This window comes from Cydia splendana, chromosome 1 (assembly GCF_910591565.1).
Source record: "Cydia splendana chromosome 1, ilCydSple1.2, whole genome shotgun sequence".
Taxonomy (NCBI): Eukaryota; Metazoa; Arthropoda; class Insecta; order Lepidoptera; family Tortricidae; genus Cydia; species Cydia splendana.
In genome coordinates this window covers 32413943-32439508 of record NC_085960.1, presented here as the reverse complement: position 1 = coordinate 32439508, position 25566 = coordinate 32413943, and positions in this window count along the sequence as shown.

The window sequence follows — 25566 nt, the reverse complement described above, 5'->3', positions numbered from 1 at the left end:
TCACGTACCTACCTGATTTCAAAAATGCCTATGATTTTTTTTATTCGGAATACCAGATAGGCGGGTTCTCTGTACTTTTTCTACTTATACATACGGGAAAACCCGTGTTGTCGGCTACGCTCGTAGCGCGTAGCTCGCGCTAGCAGTGTATAGGTGACAGTCCATTTGCCACGTCAGCTGCACTACTGTTGCGATGTTAAGGTGACAGTCCATTTCCAACGACAGCAGCACTACCATTCATTTTACTATGGAAATTGACAAAAATACCGACGCGTTCGTACTAGTAGTGCAGCTGCGGTCAGAAATGGAATGTTACCCTTACTGTCATTCATTGTCTTGTCATTCATTTTACTATGGAAATTGACAATAACATCGACGTATCGGAGCAGTAGTGCAGCTGCGGTCAGAAATGGAATGTTACCTTATGTGTTATAATTATTGGCGCCCTGCCTGTGTACTGTCGAAGATACTTCGACTGTCGAAGTACGCACTGCAGCCCGGGGCGCTCCTGTAAACTTCGCCGCGGATCATATTTTCGGCAGAAATTGCAGCAATGAATCTTTCCAAACTTTTGATTATACACATTTGTTACCTCCCCTATCCGTCACGTCAAAGGGGTTTTATTCCAACTTTGATATTCAAAGAGTTAAGTTCGTAAGTGCCTTTACGTTGGTTGGACAAGGATGAATTGATTCGGACACCCTATAGCAGAAATGTTATATGATTTTTTGAATAAAATATGTAATATATATTTTTTACTTAAACTGTTCTCATTTTTAAATATACATTGTTTCGCTATACTACCAGTCATGCGAAAAATTATCCACATTTTAATACGTTGAATCATTATTTTTCAACAAATATAATGCAGATTACACAACCGTTTTTATTGGCTTTTCTTAAATATACTCAACAATTACAGTTTTTGTTTTAATTAAATTAAATCTCTGATCTAAAGGATCTGGAGATACCTATGCTGTTATTATTATGTTTTTTTTTGGGTCAATAAATTATATTACTGTGGTAGGAAAAAAAACAGACACTCATATAGTATATTCACCGCCTTAAAAAAGTAACTAAACAAAAACAATTGGCTTTATTTGGTATCGATTTGGTGTTGATATCGTTTTGCGATTTATTTATATAAAAAATATTACAGGTTACATTTTTTTAAGGATGAGCAGATTTACTTGGTTAAATATTTTTGTGTTTACAATACTGCACAAAACGAATGTTGTTTCAGTTAGTACAAAAATCGGGTTTCACATAACCTTTCCTACATGAACAGTAAAAAAATATGGAATATGGAAAAAGATAAAGTTATGGCAAGTTATATAACCGTAAAACCACCCAGCTGTAGTCCAGTATTACTACTATTATGGTTTACAAATTTAATACGTAATTAATTATAAATAACACGATTCTTTCAGATTTCGTCTTGAGTTTTTTCTTCCATTTATAAAAAAAATATTTTGCCATAGAAGTACGACATTCAAATAATAAGTAGTCGCATTTGAACATAGATATTCGATATCATTTTAGGCCATATTTGGGAGCTATCCGAAATAATTTTGGATCGATTTCGGAAACGCAAATAAAATTATTAGTTCCATTAATAATCCTGATTATTGCAGTTAATGTGAATGTACCTATGAGTAGCGATAAGGCAATAAAGTGTAAATTTAGCGGAATATTTCGAGTGCAGAAAATCAATTGAATTCTCGGAATTACGCTATGCAATTTGCCTCATTCAGATGATAAAAAATATTATATCGATTTAAGTGGTCTATACAGACCGCAATAAGCCTGCGAACTTGGCATCAACCGTTTTTTACTGATTCTAAGCTTCTAGCTTAGTGTTTTTAACTTGATTTTCTTAGCACCCTAAAATTATTAAATACAACCTTAGCCAACCCCATCATTCATATTATTTACTAACACGTGCGCCGGCTTACCGTGCCTGCCTACGAACCATTATTACAATGCCTCACAAATAATTCAGACGTCAACGTCTGAAAACACATTGTGATAAGTCATTAGTGCTAGTCGAATGCACTAATCCCCCGACCCCCAAAACGTCATTCGCACTTAACATTTTGACTTCAATTTGATGACACTCACAGTGCGTCTCACGTGTGTTCATTAATTCGAGCGAGACGTGCTGTGACGTGTAAATAGGAACCAAATGTAGTATTCAGAATGCCGCCCCGGGAGCGGAGCATGTGGCGTTGACATTTTAATTTCACCTGAGCCGGCTGCCAAACGTTTTCATCAAGGAATGTTTGTTCCCGAGTTATGGGCGGGTCTTGACGTTGGTTGAGTGAGTAGCGTTCTTAGGCCGACCTGTTTTTCACAAGATCGGAGAACTAATACCACTACACCTTATAAAACAAAGTCCCCTGCCGCGTCTGTCTGTTTGTATGTATGTTCGCGATAAATCCAATTACTGAACGGATTTAACTGCGGTTTTCACCTGTAATATCGTGGTTTACGACAAATAAATGATTATGATTATGAATCTCACGCAAACGATATCACAGACTATGTAAAATTTTCGAACGTATTACTTTATGCTGATGATACTAAAATATTTAGAATAATCAAAAATCCTTCTGACTGTGACCTTTTGCAACTGGATTTACTAAATCTTGAAAGATACTGCTTCGATAATAATATTTTCCTGAATAATGATAAATGTAGTGTAATAACTTTCTCAAGAAAAAAGAAAAATATAGATTATTGTTATACACTTTGTGATGAAGTTTTAAACAGAGTAACTGAAATAAGAGATCTTGGTGTAACAATGGATGCTAAATTGTCATTCATCCCTCATATAGAAAATATATTAAAAAAGTCTTTTAAACAGTTAGGGTTTATTTTACGTGTCGGAAAACCTTTTAAAAATGCATTAACTTATAAAATACTTTACAACAGCTATGTCCGTAGCCGTCTTGAATTTGCTTGTGTCGTTTGGAAGCCTTTTCATTCTATACATATCGATAGACTTGAAAAGCTCCAAAAGAAATTTATTAAGTCGCTTGATTTTAGAACTGGTAATAATTATGTTAATTACGACAACTCTTTGCAACGCCATAAAATGCAGTCACTCAGCAATCGGCGTGATTGTGCAGATACTGTTCTACTATACAAAATACTAAATTCAAAATTAGAAATCCCTTCCTTACTTGATATGGTTTATCTCAAGGTCCCTCGTGCCCGTATACGTCAGTGTCGCAGAAAGGAATTGTTCTCTATTCCTATTAGCAGAACATGTTATGCTCGTAATATGTTTATTAGACGTGCTTGCCGACTTTTTAATGAATGTGATAAACTAACAGACTTTGATATTTTTAATAGTAGCATAATATCTTTGAAGAAAATGTTCCATTGATTAGCAATACAATTCGCCACTGTTCTAAACCTTTAGATTACATTAAAATTTATACTAAAGTTTATGACATAATGTGTAACTTCTCAAATCTTTTTAGTTTTGTTTTTTAACTTATACTCGTAGTGAAAATGTATTTGTAGTTATATAGTATATAGCACATTTACAATTTAAGGAAACTGTAGGTCTTGTATATATAATAACATATTTTTGTACACATTTTTGTATATGACCGTTTGTTTCTCAATAAATAAAATAAAAATAAAAGACGATCACTTCATTTCGCAAGCAGCAATCAGCGTGAGCGATCTTCAAGGTCGTATCAAAATGACATCAAAACCGTAACTAATTGTTAAATCTGAATCGGCTCCGAGTCATCGTTTCTCCCGCGCTTGGTGTCCCTTCGGAATGAAGCCCTTACACGCTCGTGCTGAGACCACTGGTTCGATTTACATTTTTATTACGTCTTCAACATTGCCATGATCTACACTGTATTTTCTGTGATAATAAACTCGAGACCCTAGTTTTCTCAAGCAAGTTAAAATATGTTTACACTTTATTTGATAATGAAATGAACATAGGACGTATCTAATACAAAAAAAGCAATAATCAACCTGCCTGAAAAACCGTTTCAACCTGCTCAATTTACACTGTTACAGCCATATTCGAACTTTAAGATACGTCAAATAATAGATATGGAAACGATATAGATTAGATATGTCAGTGTCAAACAAGTGTCAAAAGTGACGTTTTTGTTTGAAGAAACCTCACTTTTGACACTTGTTTGACACTGACAGATCCGATACATATCGTTTCCATATCTATTATTTGACGTATCTTAAAGTTCGAATATGGCTGTGAGACTCGAAAAAACAAAGTAATAAACTTTCAGCCAAGTAAACGGCTCGCAGGACACAATTTTGATCGTATTTTTATTGATAGGTACTGGTTAGAATAAAGCATTGGAAAGTTATAAAATGTTTCTCCGAATCTAATTGTCCTATTTTCTTTTTTACTTTAAATGGCATAAGCAAGCTAGGTAAATTTTAAACTCAGAAACAATTTATTTTTACTCATTACACAAAATTATATAAACCTTTTCTGTGTTCAGACCCCAAATTGCCCGCTGTAGGCAACCAGTCACCACCTTTATGCTGAAATATCCTTACTCATTTAAAATATTTTGTATAGTCATTCCTCCACCTTCCCAGAATGTAAGTATTTACATGTACGTAATATGTATAGGATTATTAACCCAGGCAAATTAAGGGTTTAACCTCAGAATGAGCGATAATAAGCTGGAAACTGGTATACAGTATACACCTTCATTATATACTTCTAAATGTTGCCTTAAAATTCAAATAAAATCTCGTGTGAGCGGAACGGAACGGAAGCGGCACCTAAAAGTAGTGCGATAAGGACAAGGCGAAAAATCCTGCGTAAAAATCTCAAAAATCGAGGTTTCGTACTCCTCTGTTTCCTCCTCCAAAACTTAACCAACCGTAACCAAATTTGGAAGTCTAAATGATTATGAAATTATCTGTGTCGGACCGTTTTGCTTATTGATATTAGTTTTGAATGCCACGCCTCTCATTGCGGCATAGTCAATTAGGCCATTTTGGCCATTTTTGAAGGGCTCTAGCGCCTTAAAAAACAAAAATATCAAAAAAAGCAAAACGGTCCGACACAGATATTGACAATATTCATCTGTGTTGAAAAAATCATTGCTCTAGCTTCAAAAACCACGGAGGAAAACGAGGAGTACGTTTGTATGGAGAAATGACCACTCCCGTTGGCTCTTAATTTCCCTGGGTTATATTGAAAATAATCGAAACAACTAAAACAGATCTATTTGTTACGGCAAATGAATACAAAGTATAACTGTATCTTTTATTTATTTTATTACGTTCGTAATAAAATAAAAACTCCACTAACATATAAATTGGCAACGCCATATACCTAAAAGTGGCAAATGGGTGATGCAGAGCGGTTTTACGATATGTCATCGAATTCCGCAGTCGTAAAGTCGTAAGCGCCGAGTTTTATTGTATCTACTGCGTATTATACGTCTTTATGGCTTACCGTAACTCACTTCCTAGAATTTGGTGTCATACAACTTTCTTTCAAATGTTTGTATTATTAGTTTACCTATATTTGCAGCTAAACTCTGGAATGAACAGCCTGCGGTATTTCCGGATCGATACTACCTTCAAACTTTCAAGAAAATTGCGTACTCCTACCTTAAGGTCCGGCAACGCACTTACAACCCCCCTGGTGTTGCAGGAGCCCATGGGCGACGGTAATCGCTTACCACCAGGCGATTCTGTCCATACGTGTGTTTGACTCAGTCCTCCCGATTTACCGTTATAGGGTCAATTTTCAAATTGGCATTTTTTGCTGTCCCACGGCTAAAACTCGAAGTCCATAGGACTAAAAGACTTGGTATGTATATATTTTCATTCAATGTGTTATAAGCTTTAAAAGAAATGTAAAACTGTACCTTAAATATTATTTGTTTCTGACAAAATCGCATTTGAAGTTCCAAAAACGGCGATATTTGCCGTTTTTCGCGTGTCCCAGTGGCGGCATAGCCCAATAAAAAAAATCATAACTTTGGATGTACGCAACGTATTATAAATAACTTTGTATTTTTATAAAGAGCATTTTCTAGAGAATTGATTTAATCCTTTCAATAAATTAATGCGTTATTTAATAAAACAAGGGAAGCATTTTTATCGTTGTCCCGCGCGGCACTTGTTTTGTTATGACTTAAAGATACCCCCCAAAATCTGTTTTGTCTATTGAATAACGGTTAGATTAAATTTATGACGCAATAGTGCGGTTAGTTGGGCGTAGATTGTCATCGAGTGTGGACGCGGAAATAGTTTAATTTATACAAAAATAGGTAAGAATCTCTTTCGATATATTTTGGTACGACTACAATGACATTTGTATGGACGCTTAATATGTTGGTATACAGTCGAAATAAAAATGTGTATTTTATAATAATAGTTGCACATATAGTGTTAAAATATATAGTAAAATATATAAGTGAATCGGTTGTATTGTGTAGGAAATTTCGCTAAAAAATATTATTGGCGACATTTGTATGGCGACATTTATACGGCTATTTTGACCGCACAAATGTCGATTGTAGCATACAAATGTCGACATAGTGCCATACTAATGTCGAAAAGGTGCCATACAAATGTCGCTAGGGTTATAAATGCCACAAAAGTAATAAATAGTGCCATGAAAAATTAGATACTGCCATACAATGTCGAAAAAATGCCATATACATGTCAAAAGCGACTGACAAATGGCTAAATAGTGCCATGCAAATGTCAATCTTTAAATGTCCATATCTAACTAACTATAAAAAGTAGAGTGGTGCCTCCTACAGTTTATTTTTTGTTGTTAAGAAGCCTTCCTGAAACTATGATTATAAATCAGATTTTCCAAAAATAAAAAATTGCCATACAAATGTCGAAAAAAAAAACCCTCTTCAAAAATTTACCCTATAACAGTACCTAATATATTTAAAGCTGCAGGGGATATAGTTCTTTATGGAAAAGGGATAACGTTCAGTGTGTGTCAGATTAGTGTCAATGATAATGGGCCGTTTTTAGAAGTCAAAAATGTATTGCGAGTTTCGTGTATTTATACTCCGTCGCTAATGAAACGCTAAAACTAAGCTTAATTATGCATAACTTCTAAAAAGCTAATCTGACTAACTCATTAGTGGGAGTTCTAGTTATCAAGGTAACAATGAATATGCATCGTTACTCCAAAGTTGGAAGTGAAGCGAAGTAAGTTTTAATAAGGGTCTCTCTGGGTTATTACAGGCCTGTTATTGCCATCGCTTGCCGAGTCGAGGGCTCCGGTACCGGGGTACATACCTATATAGTAGCCACTGGATAAATCAGATTTCCAACTTAAATGATTTTATATTTTATGATTAAAAAAAAACACCACTGGCCTTTTTGTGCGCGAGGAAATTGCCTCGCGCGTATGCTCGCTCTGTGTGAACCCGGCTAATAATAACAATTGTTGTTTCCCTGTTATTCTTAGAAAGAAAATAGCAACAAGTGTCCAGCAAACAAGTCGATAATATATAAGAATTCCTATATAGTAAGGATTGTAAGGAATTTCGTGCCGAAGTAGTGAAAGGTTATGAGCAACGCCGGTGCGGAGTTCAGGGGGCAAGTGATCCTCCCATGTGATTACTCAATATTCGGAAGCCAACTGTAGAGGTTCCACTGGTTTTATTTGAGATAACTACTCGCCTGCGCGACGGGAACATCCGTCCTTGCAGCAGTAATCGCCGACGACGGCGCGAGCACTTAACGACACTTCGGGATCCTCACTATCGAGCCCTTTATAACATAACTCCTCTCGTTTATTTAATAAATCATCTCTCGTTTCACCTATTGGCGTTTTTAGAAACGGGCAAAGTTTCAAGCGAGTTAAAACAACGTTGCGTATCTAGAGAGTTTTCTTTTGCTGAATATTGTTTGAAAACATTTAGAAAAACAGCAATATCTGCAAGATATTGTTTGTTTTTGTTAGTTCTCAGAAACTAACTCGAGTTAGTAAAGTTTTTTAAAAGTGCTGAGCGTAGAAATTACCTCAAAAGCCTCTCAGTGTGAGGTAATTGACGTCGTTTATAAGTTAGTACGGCGAATGTGGTGTTTGGAGTAGTTGAAGCATAGTTTCACGTTTGCGGCCGAGGGGCGACCTCACTTACCTCAACGATAGTACAAAGTTGTGCAGTTGATTGACTTCAATAATAGTGTTAGTAAAAGTTATTCCACATGTGGTGAGCTTTAAACCACTAATTTCAAGACTTGTGACAAGACAAGGCTACTTAAAGGCCATAAGGCTCGCGTTAATTTATACATTTTGGGCCAAATAACGCCTCCAAGCCAAAGATCGGTACTTAATTTTTTAAATACTAGTGTGTGTAACTAAGTTGAGGCTGTCTTGTCACATATTGGCAAGGTGCAAAGTCAGCGGAGGGGGAAGTGGCGCTGATTGTCACTAACAAACGTAATCTTATGGAATGTCGCACATTAATTCTAGCGGCACCCGTTTGAATTATGAATGATTTTACTCCATAAGATTTATCGTAGAAAAGTCGACTTAAGGTCGTGCCACCAGTCGTGCATCACATTTTGTTCCCCTCACCTTTTAAAAACTAAATTCCAATTCTGTTATAAATTAACCTTTGTATGTCAAATTGTGTCCGGTTCACTCTAAAAACTGCATATGCCGATTTTACTTGTAGTTTGCGTAGGGCCGCATAATTATTGCACTTTCACGCATACAGCTAATGAGTGTGTACAGGTGTAAACACAGAGCACTCTATTGTCCGCGCGTGTAAACAAGGGGCTCGTCACATCAAACTGACGGGGAAATCTCTCGGATTAGTATCATTAGCGCTCCAGACCTATTACGCATTGTGTGATTGTGTGCCACTACACGTATGCCGCCTATTTTTGAACTATAGCACAGTGTAAAAAGTAACAGTGGACCGACGCCTTTATCCGTAAATGCCGGCTCCGGACAATAAAACAGTAAGGGTGGTCACAGACTTTTACACACCAACACAAACAAAGCAAACATTTCAAATAAGACACGTTAGCCCTGTAAGTAGTACCGAGCTACTAACAATGGCGATGTATGCAGCTCGGGTGCGCGCTACCACCGCTCGCCTCGCGCACCCCGCACGATGGCCCTATCTAGACGGCTTCGTCGAATGACGGTATTGTTTTATAGACTGTGACCATAGTTTCATTTCCTCACTCTAGGCATCTAGGTATAACGAATGTTTGATATCTCCTACTCCACTCTCCATATATTATGCTGAAATTACTGGCTATAACTATACTTTACCATTGTATATTTTTCTGTCATGAGCTGGACTGGGATTATTCCCGTTAAAAGCGTTTAATGAACAATGGGTATTATAACAAGCTTTATCACGTGTTCGGCAACTATTAACGAGGTCGGAGGCGGCTGCACGATCGACGGCACGTGAGAGGTTGCTAGTTAGTAGGCTATTTGAGTTTAAAACCTAAAGTTTTTACATTTCTTATCGCCTTATCGCATATTCAGTTCCTTATGTGATAACGAAAAAAAAAATACGGCAACTATTTATATACTTACTTTAAACGTTGACTTTAAAGCATTTTTTACGGCGTAAATAACGAAAATTTTTCATGAATCTTTTGCATTCATTCTGATGCAGCCGTGTGTTTGTGACGTTACAGGGACTTTTTGTATGGGGTGTTTTTACTTGCAGTGGGTGTATGGGGTACAAATAGAGGAAGGGGCCATAGTACAACGCGATGGTCCGACCAGGTTAGCAAATCGCTATCCATCAAGGTCCATCGAAAGGCGCGGAAATCTGCCACCCCGAAGCATGTGGTCCACGAGTAGGAGAACGAAGCAAATAGGAGGGGTACAATAAAAATATTTGAATGTAGGTACCTTGCGGGCAGAGTACTTCAATACGTAAACTAACTGAGAATATTCCATAATTTTCCCCGCACAGTTCTACGAGCGAATTCAAGATTAACAATTGCCTGCCGGGAACGAGAAAATTAACTTTTAAATGTAAATTTTACGACGAAGTCATAACGTGAAAGATGCCGCGGTTAGCTCTGATTTATAGCAGTTACAACTGAAAGTGTTAAAGGAGTTGCAATCTGAAAAAAAGTTTTAATAGGTACCACTTTAAAGAAATATAAATCATGCCGCTAAGCGGGCTAACTTTCGTGAAGTTGTACGACATTTAGAATCATCTACTTAAGGGTTTATTTAATGGCAACGCTTTATTTCGCTAATTGCAAAGGTATTCATTTGCTTGTGAATGCTGGGTGATATTCTATTTGTTAGCTTTATTAACAAGGAGGGAGGAAAGAATTAAGTGCTAGAGTATTATGATAATTATCATCGCTTTGCCTCTGAGGTGCTTAACGTTTATCTTTTTGTTTACCAAGTCTTTTAGCATAAAATTTCGTAATTATGAAAAGCGGGTTGGATTTAGCTTTATGCGGAGGCTCATAGTTTCTTTACCTATTCTAAATTTGTTTTTTGGAGTCGATTGGTCTTAAAGAAAACGTACCTATGTGATTAACTTACACATGTTTTAGTGATGTGGTATCCTGTTATCCCTCATCAGGGACATAGGGCTCTCAGAAGGGATTTCCATTCTTCACGGTCCAGCGCGGCCTCCTCCAGCTCCACCCAGCCAACGCCAGCTGATGCAGCCTCCTTTTCCACTGTGCGCCTCCAAGTGGTACGTGGTTGACTTTGACCCCTTTTTCCGGGAATTTTCAAATTCAATCCTTGCTTGCTTGGATAGGTGGTTTTATGGCCATTTCCGCAGCATAAAGCTAGCTCTCTAGCTCCTTAGCTAAAGGATTTTGGGTTTTCCCATAATCTAGTGTTCGAGATGGTCCGTGGCCAGTAGAGTGTTTTACGATTCACCGCAAACACTTGTTTACAGACCCTGGGGTCTACTGGTTATGTCTAGTTTACAGGCCATGTTTCGCACCTATACACGGGGACCGACTTAACGTTAGGGTTGGAAATGAAAACCCTTAGTTTGATGCAGCGAGTGATGACTGTGGAAGTCCATACGGGTTTCAACTGCGCAATTGCGCATATATAGACGTTAGTAAACTCATAAATGCTGAACCAAAAATAGGTATTTTAGGGTTTTTGATAAATAACACAGTATTAAAGTTTGGCAAAACAAATCTCCGCCTGGCCCAATTTGACAATGTGCCAAGTAGCATATTTAGCAGATGTTTCGCCGGGACAGGAAAAATTGTGTGTGAGCGGACTGCATAAACATGCAGCGTCTGGGTCGTTAACCGAGAAATCCGGTTACAAAAGAGTCCGTTGGTTTCCTGGATTATTTCATATAGACTCCTCATTTTTCAAATTCGAAAACAGGAATTTCAGTCAGTTGAGTTCTTTATTATTCGACTGCAGCGTTAATCTGCGTTGACCCTTGATCGTTTTACCTTATTCGTATGGTAGTATAGATATATATAGTAGAATTCCTTGATAGGTAGGTATGTAGAAAGTTGGTGGCCTTAAATTATATAGGTATACTTACTACATTTTGGTTGCTCGTAAAACCATAATCATGGCGCGACATTTGCTGATTGGCATTCTTGTTGTGGTCTCATTCCTCTTTGATTGCACTTTAGAAGTTGTACAACAAACCTTTACATTATGGATTCGTAAAAAATCGCTAAATTACGTATTTTATAAATTTGAAAAAAAAAAAACGTAGTGTTTGAGAGCCATGCTCTCCATGTTTCTATAATAAAAAAAAGTATTCAGCCTCATCAACTACCTAAGTGACCTCAACTCTTGTTCCGATGCCAATTACCTACTGTATTACCTACCTTACAAACATTTTTTTTCTTTCTTCTAGGTAAGTGATCTGCGCTTGGAGTATTTGGAAGGACTGCAAACGAATTGTAAATGCGGCTCTTGCGTGGCGCGAGTTTGCTCAGTCGGCGGCAAACTAACGCGGTGCCGCGGCGCCCTGCATGCTGATGGCGCTTGGGCGCCCACCGGCCAATGCTCAACGACCTACAAAACGTAAACTAGACTACTTACAAGAAGGCCTGCAAACAAATTGTTAGTGCGGCTCTTGCGTGGCGCTAGTTTTCTCAGTCGGCGGCAAACTAACGTGGTTCAACGGCGCTCTGCACTGATGGCATTTGGCGCCCACCGGTCAACACTCAACGACTAAGGATACGTAAACTAGACTACAAGAAGGACTGTAAATGAAGGCTCTTGCGTGGAGCGAGTTTGCTCAGTCGGCGGCAAACTAAAATGCAATAGGTACCGCAGCACCCTGCTTACTGATAGCGCTTGGGCGCCCACTGTCCAATGCAAAAACGATTTTCTTGAATTTAGCAATATTATTAGCTTAGCACCTTTGCATATAATCTTCTATGCGTTACTTTTTCTCTGCAGCTGACTGTACAAGATGTTTTTCTTAGATTGGACACTCTAAACCAACTAACGCGGTGCCGTACGGCGCCCTGCATGTTGAATGGGACCTGGGCGCCCGCTGGCCAACACTCATCGACCTTTGAATATGAAAAAGGTGTAAAAATGGTAACGAAACTATAAATATAATTCATTTAGATTCAGGTACAATTGGGTAAAAAATTGTGTTTTATCAGCAAATTCAATATTGTGCCGGAGCTAAACTGAAAATTGAAAACTGTTTTTGCTTCCTAAACATGTTGATTTTTCGATACGAAGCGCTTAAACGCTTTTACTATTAAAATGAGCAATATTTTATAAAAAACGTACTTCGTTGGAAAAAGTTCGGTCGCCCAAAACCCGAATTTTACGTCTTCTGACGGAATTAGAAAACCATGACTGTCCATATTGGTTTGTCTTTTGCCCGGCACAAGCGTACTCGTACGCTGCGCTCCCTCAGCGTGGCTTTTAGTGGAAACAAACATTTATATTAGCTCTCTAAAGTCATAACTAGAATAACTACCTGCTATATTTACTTTTACGTCACTCAGTTTTGACTTGACGTGACAATATATACGTGACGGATTGCGATAACCGTATCAAGGCAATGTACCTATTAAGAAAATTGACAGTGAAACCGCCTGCGTCAACGCTGCACTCGCTGCAGCAGTAACGCTGAAACTGTAAGGGTAACATTCCATTTCTGACCGCAACTGCACTACTAGTACGAACGCGTCGGTGTTATTTTCCATTTCCATAGTAAAATGAATGGTAGTGCTGCTGTCGTTGGAAATGGACTGTCACCTTAATGATGCTGCATTCGTCACCTGAATGTCATCTTTGAGTAACTTGTCAGTCTTGCCACTGTTCCTAGCTAACTTCCCCTTTAACTTTTCGACTCAAATAATACAATACACGAAACTAAACTGAACAGTAAACATTGTACCTACACTAGATTTTAAGCTTTAGCTTAATACAGCACTTAATTAGAAAGTTCGCAGGTCACAGAACACGGCAAGCGTGTCTGGAGAGTAAATTACATTGTACCTCGCTTTAGACTGCAGCACAAAAATCAGATGAGATAACAGCTGCAATTTTAAAGTCAATTAATATGGTCTTAACGGCCGGTTTACAGGAAAATCCGCCACTTAGCAAGTAATTAAAATAAATCCTCAAAATTAGAAAAAAGAACTGACACCACTATATTAAAAATATGTGCAGGCAATTTTTTTCGTTGTCTAGTATAAAGTAAGTAGGTATGATTAAATATATTATAATGAAGGTTACATTAAATGAAAAAAAAAAACATTAAAATAATTTATAAAAAGTGACTTATTCCATAACTCGATAATCTCATTAAATTCACGCTCGCAAACATACAGTTTAGTGTATACAATTATGAATACCACTTCAGAAAGAGGACTCCATTCAACTATACAGGGTGGAAAGATAAGTCGGGCCCTGGAGGGAAACTAACTTAAATCCTTAAGCTGGCTCATTTTACTTAAAGGAGGCATTGCTTTATTTTTAAAAAGAAACAAAAGTATTTTTCTTTTTTTCTTCAATTTGGCTTGTGTAAAAAAATCTTGAGTACCAAATATTAGATTTTATGGATATTTTGTACGACAGACTAGTGTAAGACCTAATGTTTCTTGGAGAAATGTTATCATTAACATTAACTGTGTCGACTAGTAGAATAAAATTGCGAGTTTTTATTTTTTGGAATTTTTAGTCGGTTCGAGTCCCGGGCAAGGCAAGCGAGTTTTAGAAAATCTTTGAATGCAGTTTTGTTTTGCAGTCAACAAATTGTTAAGCATATTGTGGATTTTGTCATATTAGTCCAAATTAACGCTATAATTGTGCTATTACGAAATCTGATAATTATTTGCACTCATTTCCTTAATCTAATGGTTACAATGTAAAAATTAGGCATCAAACTTGTGCTCGTCCGATTAAGAAAATGCCTACAAATAAGTGTTATATTAAGTTATAGAAAAAATATAGCATTAACGTGGACAAAAACGACGAAACCCACAAACTGATGCTTAACGATTTTTAAACCCTCCACCAACCGGCCGAAATTAAAAAACAAATTGTAGACGCTTTCCGGCTCGCTGGAAAAAAAACTTTATATAACTTTTTTTCTTCTTATCATCTAATATTTCGATTCCAATAGGTCTGTACGACGCTGGAGTAAGTACACATTTAGCATCGACGGCTCCCCAACTATAAAAAACTAATTTAATTTTAAACCGTATTCACTTCAAACAATCAATTTGAAATGTAAACGGATTAGAGCAGATTTCTTCTCTGTTTTTCGAGGCTAATTCGAACTTACTTTCCGATATCAAAACAATGTAATTTTGTTAGTATTCACGCGCGTGACGAAAGGGGTGAAATAATTTATATTATTTTTGTTTGTACATGTACGAATACGACGAGAGAGACGTATGGGCGAATGATATCAAAATTAAATTATTTTGATACCGGAATGTAACTTGGAATTGGCCTCCTTCTGACGTTTCGTCCTCAGCCCAATTATGATGCGGCTGCTGTCACCGTGACGCTTACCGCCGCCCAGAGACTAATTACAAAATGTCTCTATTCAGCTCGGTCACGGCCTTATATAACTTAACTTTAGAATGTGCCGTTTGTTTGCGTACAGTACGTGTCATTATTACTTGACATCGGTTAAGATGGCTTCTCGGGAAAAATTCTTCCTTCTGTATTTTATTTTACCTATAATAAATTGTTTATTAATCTAAAACACTTCGTAAGTCTTTTAACAACCAAAAGTTTTGGAAGTGTTCCTGCAAAGATTAATATATAATACCGCTGGCATTGCTGTCACCTAAAAGTTCCTTGGTGAGTACTGGCTGTCTACTTAAAAATGACTTCGTTTAACTCACTCACTTTCTAATATCATTTACAATTTCAGACCTTTCAAACATACAAATTTATAAAAAAAATCTTAATACAATAAAAAAATATACAGGGTTTTTTTGCAGGTTTCAATTATGACACGAGCGTCGCGTCGCCGTCGCCATCAGAACCTAACCGCCTCTTGGAGTGTCAGTTCTCCATTCAACTCGCTCGCGGCCCTAATAACGCTGTTTGACTTGGCTTACATTTAGGCGAGATTGCAGATAGTGGCAAAGGCGAGTGCGTCTTTTGCTTAATTTATTTCGAAAATACAGAAATAACGGGAAGTAAAGGGGAACTCGTATAAATAATCTTTTGAATCTCTTCCAGCTAACCTTCGACACATAATAGTTACGTAATAAAAATAACGAAGTTCTTACAAATAGGGAGCCAAATGGGTGGAGACTCAAGTCACTCTCAACCTAATAACTATTACTTAAAATATCGCAACTTTCAAAAGTACCATTTTATAATATTTTCCTTAAAATTCGTCTAAATTATACGAAGCCCATTTTGCAGGTTTCAGGTATGACATGAGCGCGTCAGCCGCTATAATAACTAACCACCTCTTTGAGAGTTATTCAGCTCTCCATTCAACTCGCTCGCGACACTAATAACACAAACGGTTTCATTTCGTCATATATTCAGGCTAGATTACAGAAAGTTTCGACGGAAAAACATGTGCGTCTTTTGAAATTAAATCTTCTTCTTAAATTTACTCCAGACAAGAAAATGGGGAATACATTTGTAAGAAGAAGCGGTCCCGTGACGTCATCCCCTTTCCTCTTAACGGTGTTAAAATACAAATGTTAACATCCTTGGTACAATGCCTCAGGGGCCTATTTTAGATTTAAGCTAGTTATTAATTTCGTTTAGTAGTACCACTGTATGTGTATATACAGGGTGTAATCGTTAAGTGTGGCCAGGCGATAATTCCGTAAATATAACAGATATCAGAAAACTTCAAATTGATATCGAAAGTGCGTTACCCAATGAGTAAAATTACATTAATAACTGTGTGTGTTGTGGGGGTCCCTTTGTTTCCCATAAAGTTTTAAGTCATAATGTACCTATTGTTTGTCATATTATCGTTAGTCATAAAACTGAAACCGTTAACTTTTCAGGATTTTCGTAAGGTTATTCTGTAGATAGGTTAGGTTAGGTTAAGTTTGTTTTATGGCAATCCTGAAAAGTTACGCTTTTCTGAGAAAAACCAATTATGACTAACGAAAATTCGGACAAACAATACATTATGACTTAAAACTTTTTGGGAAACAATAGAGACCCGTGTGTTGTGTTGTAATCGTTGTTGAGTTTCATATTTTCTGGATTCGCTTGAAAATAATGGCCTAAATACTAACTTGAAATCATTATAAACAATTGTATATTTTTCTTTGGGTTTTCAAGTTTTATGGGAATTTCTGCTAGGAAGTAGTTATTATTTAAGCAAAGTTTACAGTTAATTTTAAATTAATGTTCGTAACAAAGTTCTAATATAATGGATCTGAAATTATTTATGGTTTTCCCTTAATTTTCATTTTTCATTCAGTGCTATTTTTGCACACAGCTGTACAGTACACAGGCGACTGTATATAACTCAGACAGTACAAAAAGCAGCACATAAATACTACGAGTACATACTCCCAAGGCACTACTAGAAGAGCAAAAAGGTAAAAAAGTTAAAACTGTAACACACGTTCAGTCACAACGAGCTAACCGCGTCTGGAGTTTAATGACTACTCGAGCTCATTTATAACTTAGGTACACACCGTCCAAATATCAGTATCTCGTTACTTAGCTTTGGTATTTATGTACGGCGACAGGGGAGTATTTCGGCGAAAAAAAAATCGCTTTATTTAATTTTTAACACACTTTTTTTTTAGTTAATAGGTTGCCAAATTCATATCTACTTACAGCATACCTACATACTTCCACTTGGCTAAAGCAGGTCAGTATATTAATCTCATCTTTAATCCCATAACGTCGGATGTGAACATCTGACTAATTACATTTTAACAGTAATTAATAGCGCAATATTTAATAGGCATACAAGTGCTAAACCTGCGATAAAAAAATCCTAGATATATTATTAAGAGAAAATAAATACTCGAAGGCAGTCACACATATCGAGCTACAGGTCAAATCGTACGACACTGGCATCAGAATTATATTTGAATCATGTTGTTTAGTTATCGCATGCGTCTCGCCGGCGCCAATAGGGGATATTACTGCAATGTTCTGCCGCCAGAGTGCAGCACTACCGACTCTAGTAAATTCATAGACTAACTTATACATACTGTGCCTTAAACTGTTTTTTGACAAGTTTTTACAGACAATAAAATATGACATTGATGCATCAAGTCGGTTTGTTAACAAGGGCCTACCGGTCAACGCGAAAATCGAAATTTAGTTATCTGCCTCTGTATCGCTCGAAGAAGTGATAGAAAGGTTAGATAACGAAATTTCGATTTTCTTGTTTCGCGGTAGACCCCCAGATTGTGACAGATAGTGGTAGTGGCGCTACCTACGCAGAGTTTCGCGTAACATTCCCTATACACGCACGGTCAAGTACGAGCAAAATACACGATAACTGAATGACATTGTTAGATGTCATTCTGATATGAGTGTACGTTCGAATTCGCCTGCTAACCTCGTCTGGAGAGTAATCACTCCGGAGTTAATTTAACTTGCATACTGTCCAAATATCAGTAAACGTTTGCGCTTACTTGACTAAGCTGGGGGTTATTCGGGAACGAGAATGGCGTATATTGTGATTAGATTGTTATTGTATACTTAATATGCGGTAGTTAAAAAAATATGATCTCCAAAAAAAGAAAAAAAAAAAACATTTGCTGCATCAGCCACTCGCTGCCGCCGCGTTGCCACGTTGAAACGCGATAAACAGCCTCTGCATCAGGAATGACCGGACTCTCCCTTTAGAGATACCCCACACTGGTTAGCGTCTCCTGAGCGTAGGCGTCTAGCTAGTTAACTCTATGGCTGGTGCTCGACGCAACGTTGGCGCAACTGCGCAGTGAAGCCATTTTTCATAGCGCAGACTAAACGCCGACGCTCAAAAGACGCCAGTGTGGGCAGTGGGCACGTGTGGGGTGGCCCTTAAAGGCCGCATCATAATTAGATTAGAATTATATTGTTCCACCGCTGAACACTGTCCCAGAACAACGATGTTCCCAGTAACGAGTCGGCGTGTTTAAATATAAATGGCCTAATTAAAGTGCATGGTCTGACTGTTCAGGCGGATGCATTTACTTTTATATTGTGAAAGTAGCCCCGGGTAAGTTTTGGCCAGGATATACGTCAGTTATATCAATTTACATTAAAATGTTAAAACTGGAAAATTTAATTCAATTTTGGTCTTCATTTCATAGAATACCTAGGTATAATACCTAATGCTGTCATGCATATATTATGCAAACGAGTTCTGGGACGTGCAGGATACCTATATTTAGTTAATATTATAATTTAGGAATATATTCAAATTTAGGAAAATGGTTTTGAAATTAGAAACTACAAAATTACAGTAAATACTAAATATTTGATGGAAGGCGAATTTTCCATACAACCACGGCTACGCTCGTGTCAGCGTATTTCATTAATGCCAATGTCATACTTAATGCATAAATGGTATTTCTTCAAACTAAATAGGTAACTACATACCGGGTGTGGCCTGTAATACGAGCAAAAAATTTAACTGTAGGCTGTACTCCTCATACTGACCAACATTTGTTCAACAACTTTTAAAAATTATGGAGTACTTAAGTAGACTCCCTATTTTTCATAAAAAATAAATATTATCTTCAATGGACGCCATCGCCACGCCATATCATTGTAATTGACGTTGCTTGTCACGCCTTAAGGGGCCCACTGATTAACAGTCCGCCGGACGGTATCGGCCTGTCAGTTGTTCGGAGCTGTCAAAATTTTGTTCTAACTGACAGGCCGATACCGTCCGGCGGACTGTTAATCAGTGGGACCCTTTAAACATATCAAAATTCGCAATTCATTGCGTCTTAGAATAAACTTTAAAGTGTATTAAAAATCAAACCACAAGTTATTTTTAAAAGTCGCTGAACAAATGTTGGTCAGTATGAGGAGTACAGCCTTAAGTTTAATTTTTTGCTCATGTTACAGGCCACACCCGGTATTTATATACTGTTCTTATTATTACAAGATACTAGAGACGGCATTTAATTAAGTAGATAAACAGGGGTTTATCTAACTGTAAAGAGGTTTAAAAAACATCAAGTCATATAACGAGCCTCTTAAGATAATAAACTTAATAATAAACATCACTTTAGTATTCGTGGCCCGAGTTAGTACACGTATGCTTATCATATACCTATCGATACACCCAATATTTATAGAATTCACTTCCTGGAAACATAAAGACCCTTTTGCCCTCACTCGTTTTCCCCGTACACCTTATTTACGTTACGTTTACAGGGTCTTACAAATTATTTATCCATCACACGGGCCGACAGTTCTTCGAGGCCCCGTTTTATTTAAGGGCACTAAATGTCGCAGGTGACGGGTAATTATGGCCCCGTGTTCGGACCTCAGAGCCTATTAGTTTCGACGTGTTCGACAGGGGTGACTTTTAGGAGACTACACCCAAAAGACTACGGAATATGTAGCGTTTGCGATCCAAAAAAAGTTGCGGTCCAAAAATCTTTTAGATATTTGTAAAACGACGTATGGAGTTTTACAGTCGTACTCTACACTATTTTATACTGGCTCTTTTTCATTTCAAATCGTACCTATGCAAGTTTGCAGCATTTTCAAAAATTTTAGGTAAGGTTACGAGTAGGTTAGGGTTGTAAGTTGTAACTTATACTAGCTACGGTACTGATTTTTTTTTTTATTTATTTAGAAAATAAACAGCCTTTTACAAATATTATTAAAAAAAAATAGGCCTAATGTTTCATATGTTACTAGGCTGACTATTACAATAAAGGTAGTAGGTTAAATACTTAATTATAAATTACCCGAAGGTATAGTTGTGAATACTACACGCAAATAAAGTAAGAAAACAATGCAAAATATAACTAGAAACAATTCTTCAATTACTAGAAAACAAAATATGCCGAACTTTGTTCTTGAAAACGGACAAACTATGAACAAAATTGTCTATATCATTAAGCGATTCATTATACATATTACAAGTGCGCCTACAGAAAGAATTTTTAGCATACTGTGTGCCACAGGAAGAAATAGAAAAGGTAGGTTTAGAACATGAGTGGAACCGAGAAATTTTGAAGGAAATGTTTTCTAATAGTGGGTTGGAATCTATAATTATGATTTCTAATAATTTTAAATAAGAATAAAATATTTAGATATGCTCTTCTTTTTTCCAAAGGAGGAAGACTATGTCTAGCTGCTGACGAAAGATAGTCACAGTTATAGCGGCCGTTTCTATAATCAAGGGACTTACAAAAAAAAATCTGAATCCTTTCAAGTCGAGACTTATGAATACCGAAATGTGGGCTCCAAACAACACTGCCAAACTCCAAAATACTACAGACGAATGAGTAATACAAGACTTTTAACGTGAACGTACTTTTGAATGGTTTACTTAAACGCAAGATCATGCCTAACTATTTATATGCTCTCGTCACAATATTATCTATATGTTCATTAAAGGAGAGTTTAGCGTCCAGAGTAATCCCTAAATCTCGAATCGATGACCACGTGTGTGACACTGCTACCTACATTATCTACATTTTAAAGCATTAGTATCCAATGTGTGGTAAACAGTAGGTTCTAGACCTGTAGGTAAATACGAGTAAGTAGTCTTAAGTACGTGGTCCATCTAGTAGGAAGGTAAGTACTGCTTTTTGTCCTTGTGTTTTCATCGCCAAGCGGGTTTCCGATATTAAACAACCAATAGTTACAAGTCATCCTAGCCGTTATTCTTGACGCCAATGTATAGAAAACTCGGTCAAAATAACACAGTAGGCTTCATTTCGGTTCCGAGTACCTGCTTACTTTCTAGGCCTTACAAAAAGCAGTGTCGTAATTTTAGCTCATGTTAATACGAGGTCAATTATGCATAGAAGCTATATTTTGCAACGCAGTTTTCCTGGCAGGAAGGAAATTACTAGAACGTAAATATCCACGTGAAATAAGACGTTATTATTTTACAAATACATGTAGGTCTTCAATGGAAATTGAGGACTACATTTATTTCCACCTACTTTACTTTTAAATAGCTGAATTAACAAAATTTGTAAGAAGATAACCATACTGATAAAAAGTGTAAAGTAGGTACATATATTATTTCTACTCTCGATTTTATAGATCTGGCTAAAGCATTTGATACCTGATACCGGAAAGGGGACGGCGGCACGTGATCGTTCTCCATTGGTACAAACATACTATTTTCTTCTCTAGTTATAATTATAAGAGCTTGGGCTTTTGAAAATTTGCATGGAAATTGTTTAATGCTCCTTAATTATTGAATAAAAAAAATCGAAACAGGTCAAACGAAGAGCTAAGTCTATGGTTAATATACAATAAATTGTGTAAAAACATTTTCTATACTGTCAATATCCAGAGAGAAAAATAGGGACTACGTTTGTGAGGAGAAACGGTCGTCCATTATCGACTTTAGGATTTTTATTAAAAAAATCTTAACTTATTTAACGCCACAATGCCATTCTCTACCGTCAACCTTATCGTACGGCTGTAATATAATGCAGGCAACCGCGAACAGCACTCGTGGATGAACGGGGGGCCTATTTGAAATTCCAATTAGAAAGTTTTCTCATTTACTTGATTCAGGGCGTAGAGTGGCGGAAGGGCTACAATCCGCGCTGATTAGTCTTGCTCTCCACTCAGCACCAGATTTAAAGGGTGTGTGGACGTAGATTACTAAAAATACTACAGGGAGATATGCCACTCAATAAATTGCCCGCGTAACCCTTTTTAAACAGCAGCCATACAGATGCTGGCTCGTTAGCTAGAGATTTATAATTATAGCGACAATATTACAGCTAGTAAAAAAACTTCCCTATGTACATGGTGGGACACACTAATAGGCTAAAGAAAAAAAAAAAAAAAATGTACATACGTAACGTAACATACAGGGGACCACTAATAACTTTTATGCCCTACTAACCATCAACCATCAATACTAATGATATCGCTATATGGTTACACGGTTACCAAAATAAAGGTCGCTTGATAGAAAATTGCCTCAGCCTACCTCACCACAACGTGTGTGCAGCTATGGCAATAATCATATGCGTCACGGAGGACGTGTCAAACTAATCGCAAGTGACTCAGTTTAAAAATAATTGACCGATCGAAAGCCAACGTCTACGTTTCGCTTGGGCAAAATGCTTAAGTACATTTATGTCCGGCTGGTCTCCTCTACAAGTCGCATTTCTCAACCGATTCCCGTGTAGTTTTTTGTCATTTAGTTTTTGAACAATGTTTAAAATGGCGGAAATTGGCACAAAGGACTTAGAGCCATTAGAGTATATGACGCTTAAGACTATTGTGAGGCCGCTGTAATAATGAATCAATAATGTAAGAGTTTTTTATACTTACATTATTTAAGCTTATCACGGGAGGTATATATCACAGAGCCACTAGTAATAACAAGTAAAAACAATACAAACTTTCATTTCTCTACATGATAGTGGCGTATCTGCTTAAGCATTGCTTAAACAATCTGCGATGTGGCCCTCCGCATAAACTAATCCTTCCTTAAGGACTCCAATTTAAATCATTGCTGAGTTTGACAAGGGAACCCTTTATGATTTTAAAATAACGTGGCCATTGATTTAAAACGAGTCTTCTCCGGAAAAGGGTAGAAGAATTACCAACCCCTGGGGTGCCTTGTTATACTCTCCATCAGTTAACTGATTTACTCTGGATATTCATAAACGAGTTGGAGGACAGATTTAGCCGTTTTTGTCCGCCTATTGCACATCTAAAAGGAATGGTTATGTTTCAAGGCTAACGCAAAATTGTAGTTTTTATATTGCATTTTTACACGTCTTAATCAAAGGCAAATGACATGGAAAATTTCACACGGAAACAAGACTGTATTTGCAAGAGCAAACTCCAATCAAAACCTCAAAAGAATAGGTACTTAAAGCACAGAAGAAATAATAGTACTACCGTACAGAAAGGACACTTCCTATAAACCCGAAGTTTGACAGCGATTCAGGGTCGAATCATGCTATCCCTTTCTAATATATAGCACTATCCCTTTCGGCTATTTAGGGTTATCAAAAATCAAGTGATTATCTTATCTGTGGTCGTCCACGCACAAGGAAGTCAAGTGGTGCCAACCCTAATAATTGCTCGGAGCAATGCTGAGCCGAACGGAGCCGAGTTCGACCGAAGTCAGGAGTGTCTCCCCACTGCTTAAAGTTAGCTTAATAGGAAAAAGAAAAACACGAAAACATATATATTATCTAATTTTAATTTATTAAAATGTTCAGTTGGAGGAGAGGGGAGGCCTTTGCCCAGCAGTGGGCCACACACATAGGCTAATAAAAAAAAAATGTTCAGTTGTATAATTGTTACCCTGCATATCACTGCAGTATTATTTTAGTATTAAAATAGCTAATGATATAGCCGAGGTGCCTGAGGAGCAAATTTTTGAACACAAATATATCTTCAGAGTGGTGTAGATAAATCCGCCGTCGCAAGTTTTGCGCGGCGCGCCATCCCAAGTAGCACAGATTAGCTGTATAGCAGCCGCATAATGAAGTACGAATACGCTTGAAGCTGGAATATAAAAGCTGCATAAGAGCTGTATAAGCGTCTTTTCAGCTTTTATAACTCTTAAATGGGCACAAATTAGGCAGCCTTAAGTTCACATAGCTACTTAAGAGCGTTGTAGCAGCAATTTAACGGAATTATAAGGGGTAACAGGAATTATAAGAGGTGTATATTGACTGGGTAAGAGACCACCAGTTACCCTATATTCAGCTAATATGTCACATGTGCGCCCTAATACCGGGAAAGATTGACGTTGGGCTGAATAAAAGATAATTAATAACATACTTTTACACCTCTGCCTTAAAAGTCAGCTATTATATTTAGTATAGTGACGACGAACGCAGAGGTGAACATATTTATATTGAAAATTGCAAAAACGTTAAGCGCAACGACACCATAAGTCATTTTGTTAAAGTGTTTAGTTAAATGTTTGTACATGATCTTTTATATATTAATGCGAGAAAGATGTTTGGGAATGCAAGTTTATTGACATTATATATATACATTATCTCAGAAAATTTCAGTGCGCCACGAAAATAATCAGTATTTATTTAAATGAATGATATAAATAAGCTATGTGTAAAAACTATTTCAGTGGTTTGGACAGAATTATGAGAAAAAAAGTTAATAATACGTTATAGGAAGTACTAAACTAATGATTTAGGTTAAGAACTCAGGCACAAAACCTTATTGTTACCCTTAAAAGTTGGAAAAAGCAATTTCAATTTTGTAGGTTATATACAATAAAATGGCGGTCAATGTTAAAAAGCAACGTGAACCGTTAAAATTCTTATATGCAGCATACGACTGTTATATATCTGATAAAGATACCTACTTAAGTGAACCACTATAAAGTCCAAGTCGTTATTTCGATACACTAGTGAACCTCTAAACAGTTAAAAGGCATCTTGTGAACGTTTTAACAGCCGCTATGCAGACAGTCCCAATGGTAGTATAATAGGCTGCTTAGCGGTAAACATGTTCAGCGCTAAGCCGTATTATGCGCCACATGTGTTCGATTATACGTCTATTGGTTTCATAATAGTTCACTTGTTCTCCCTTATAATAAGTCAGCGAAATAAAAGCTGCTTTAGCGGTAAACATGTTCAGCGATAAGCTGTATTATGCGCCCCATGTGTTCCATTATACTACGTCTATTGCTTTCATAATAGTTCATTCGTGCTTCCTCAAAAAGTCAGAATAATAAAAGCTGCTTAGCGGTAAACATCTTCAGCTATAAGCTGTATTATGCGCCCCATGTGTTCCATTTATACGTCTATTGGCTTCATATTAGTTCACTCGTGTTCCCTTAAAAGTAAGCGTAATAAAAGCTGCTTAGCGGTAAACATGTTCAGCGATAAGCTGTATTATGCGCCATGTGTGTTCCATTATACGTCTATTGGCTTCATAATAGTTCATTCGTGCTTCCTTAAAAAGTCAGCGTAATAAAAGCTGCTTAGCGGTAAACACGTTCAGCG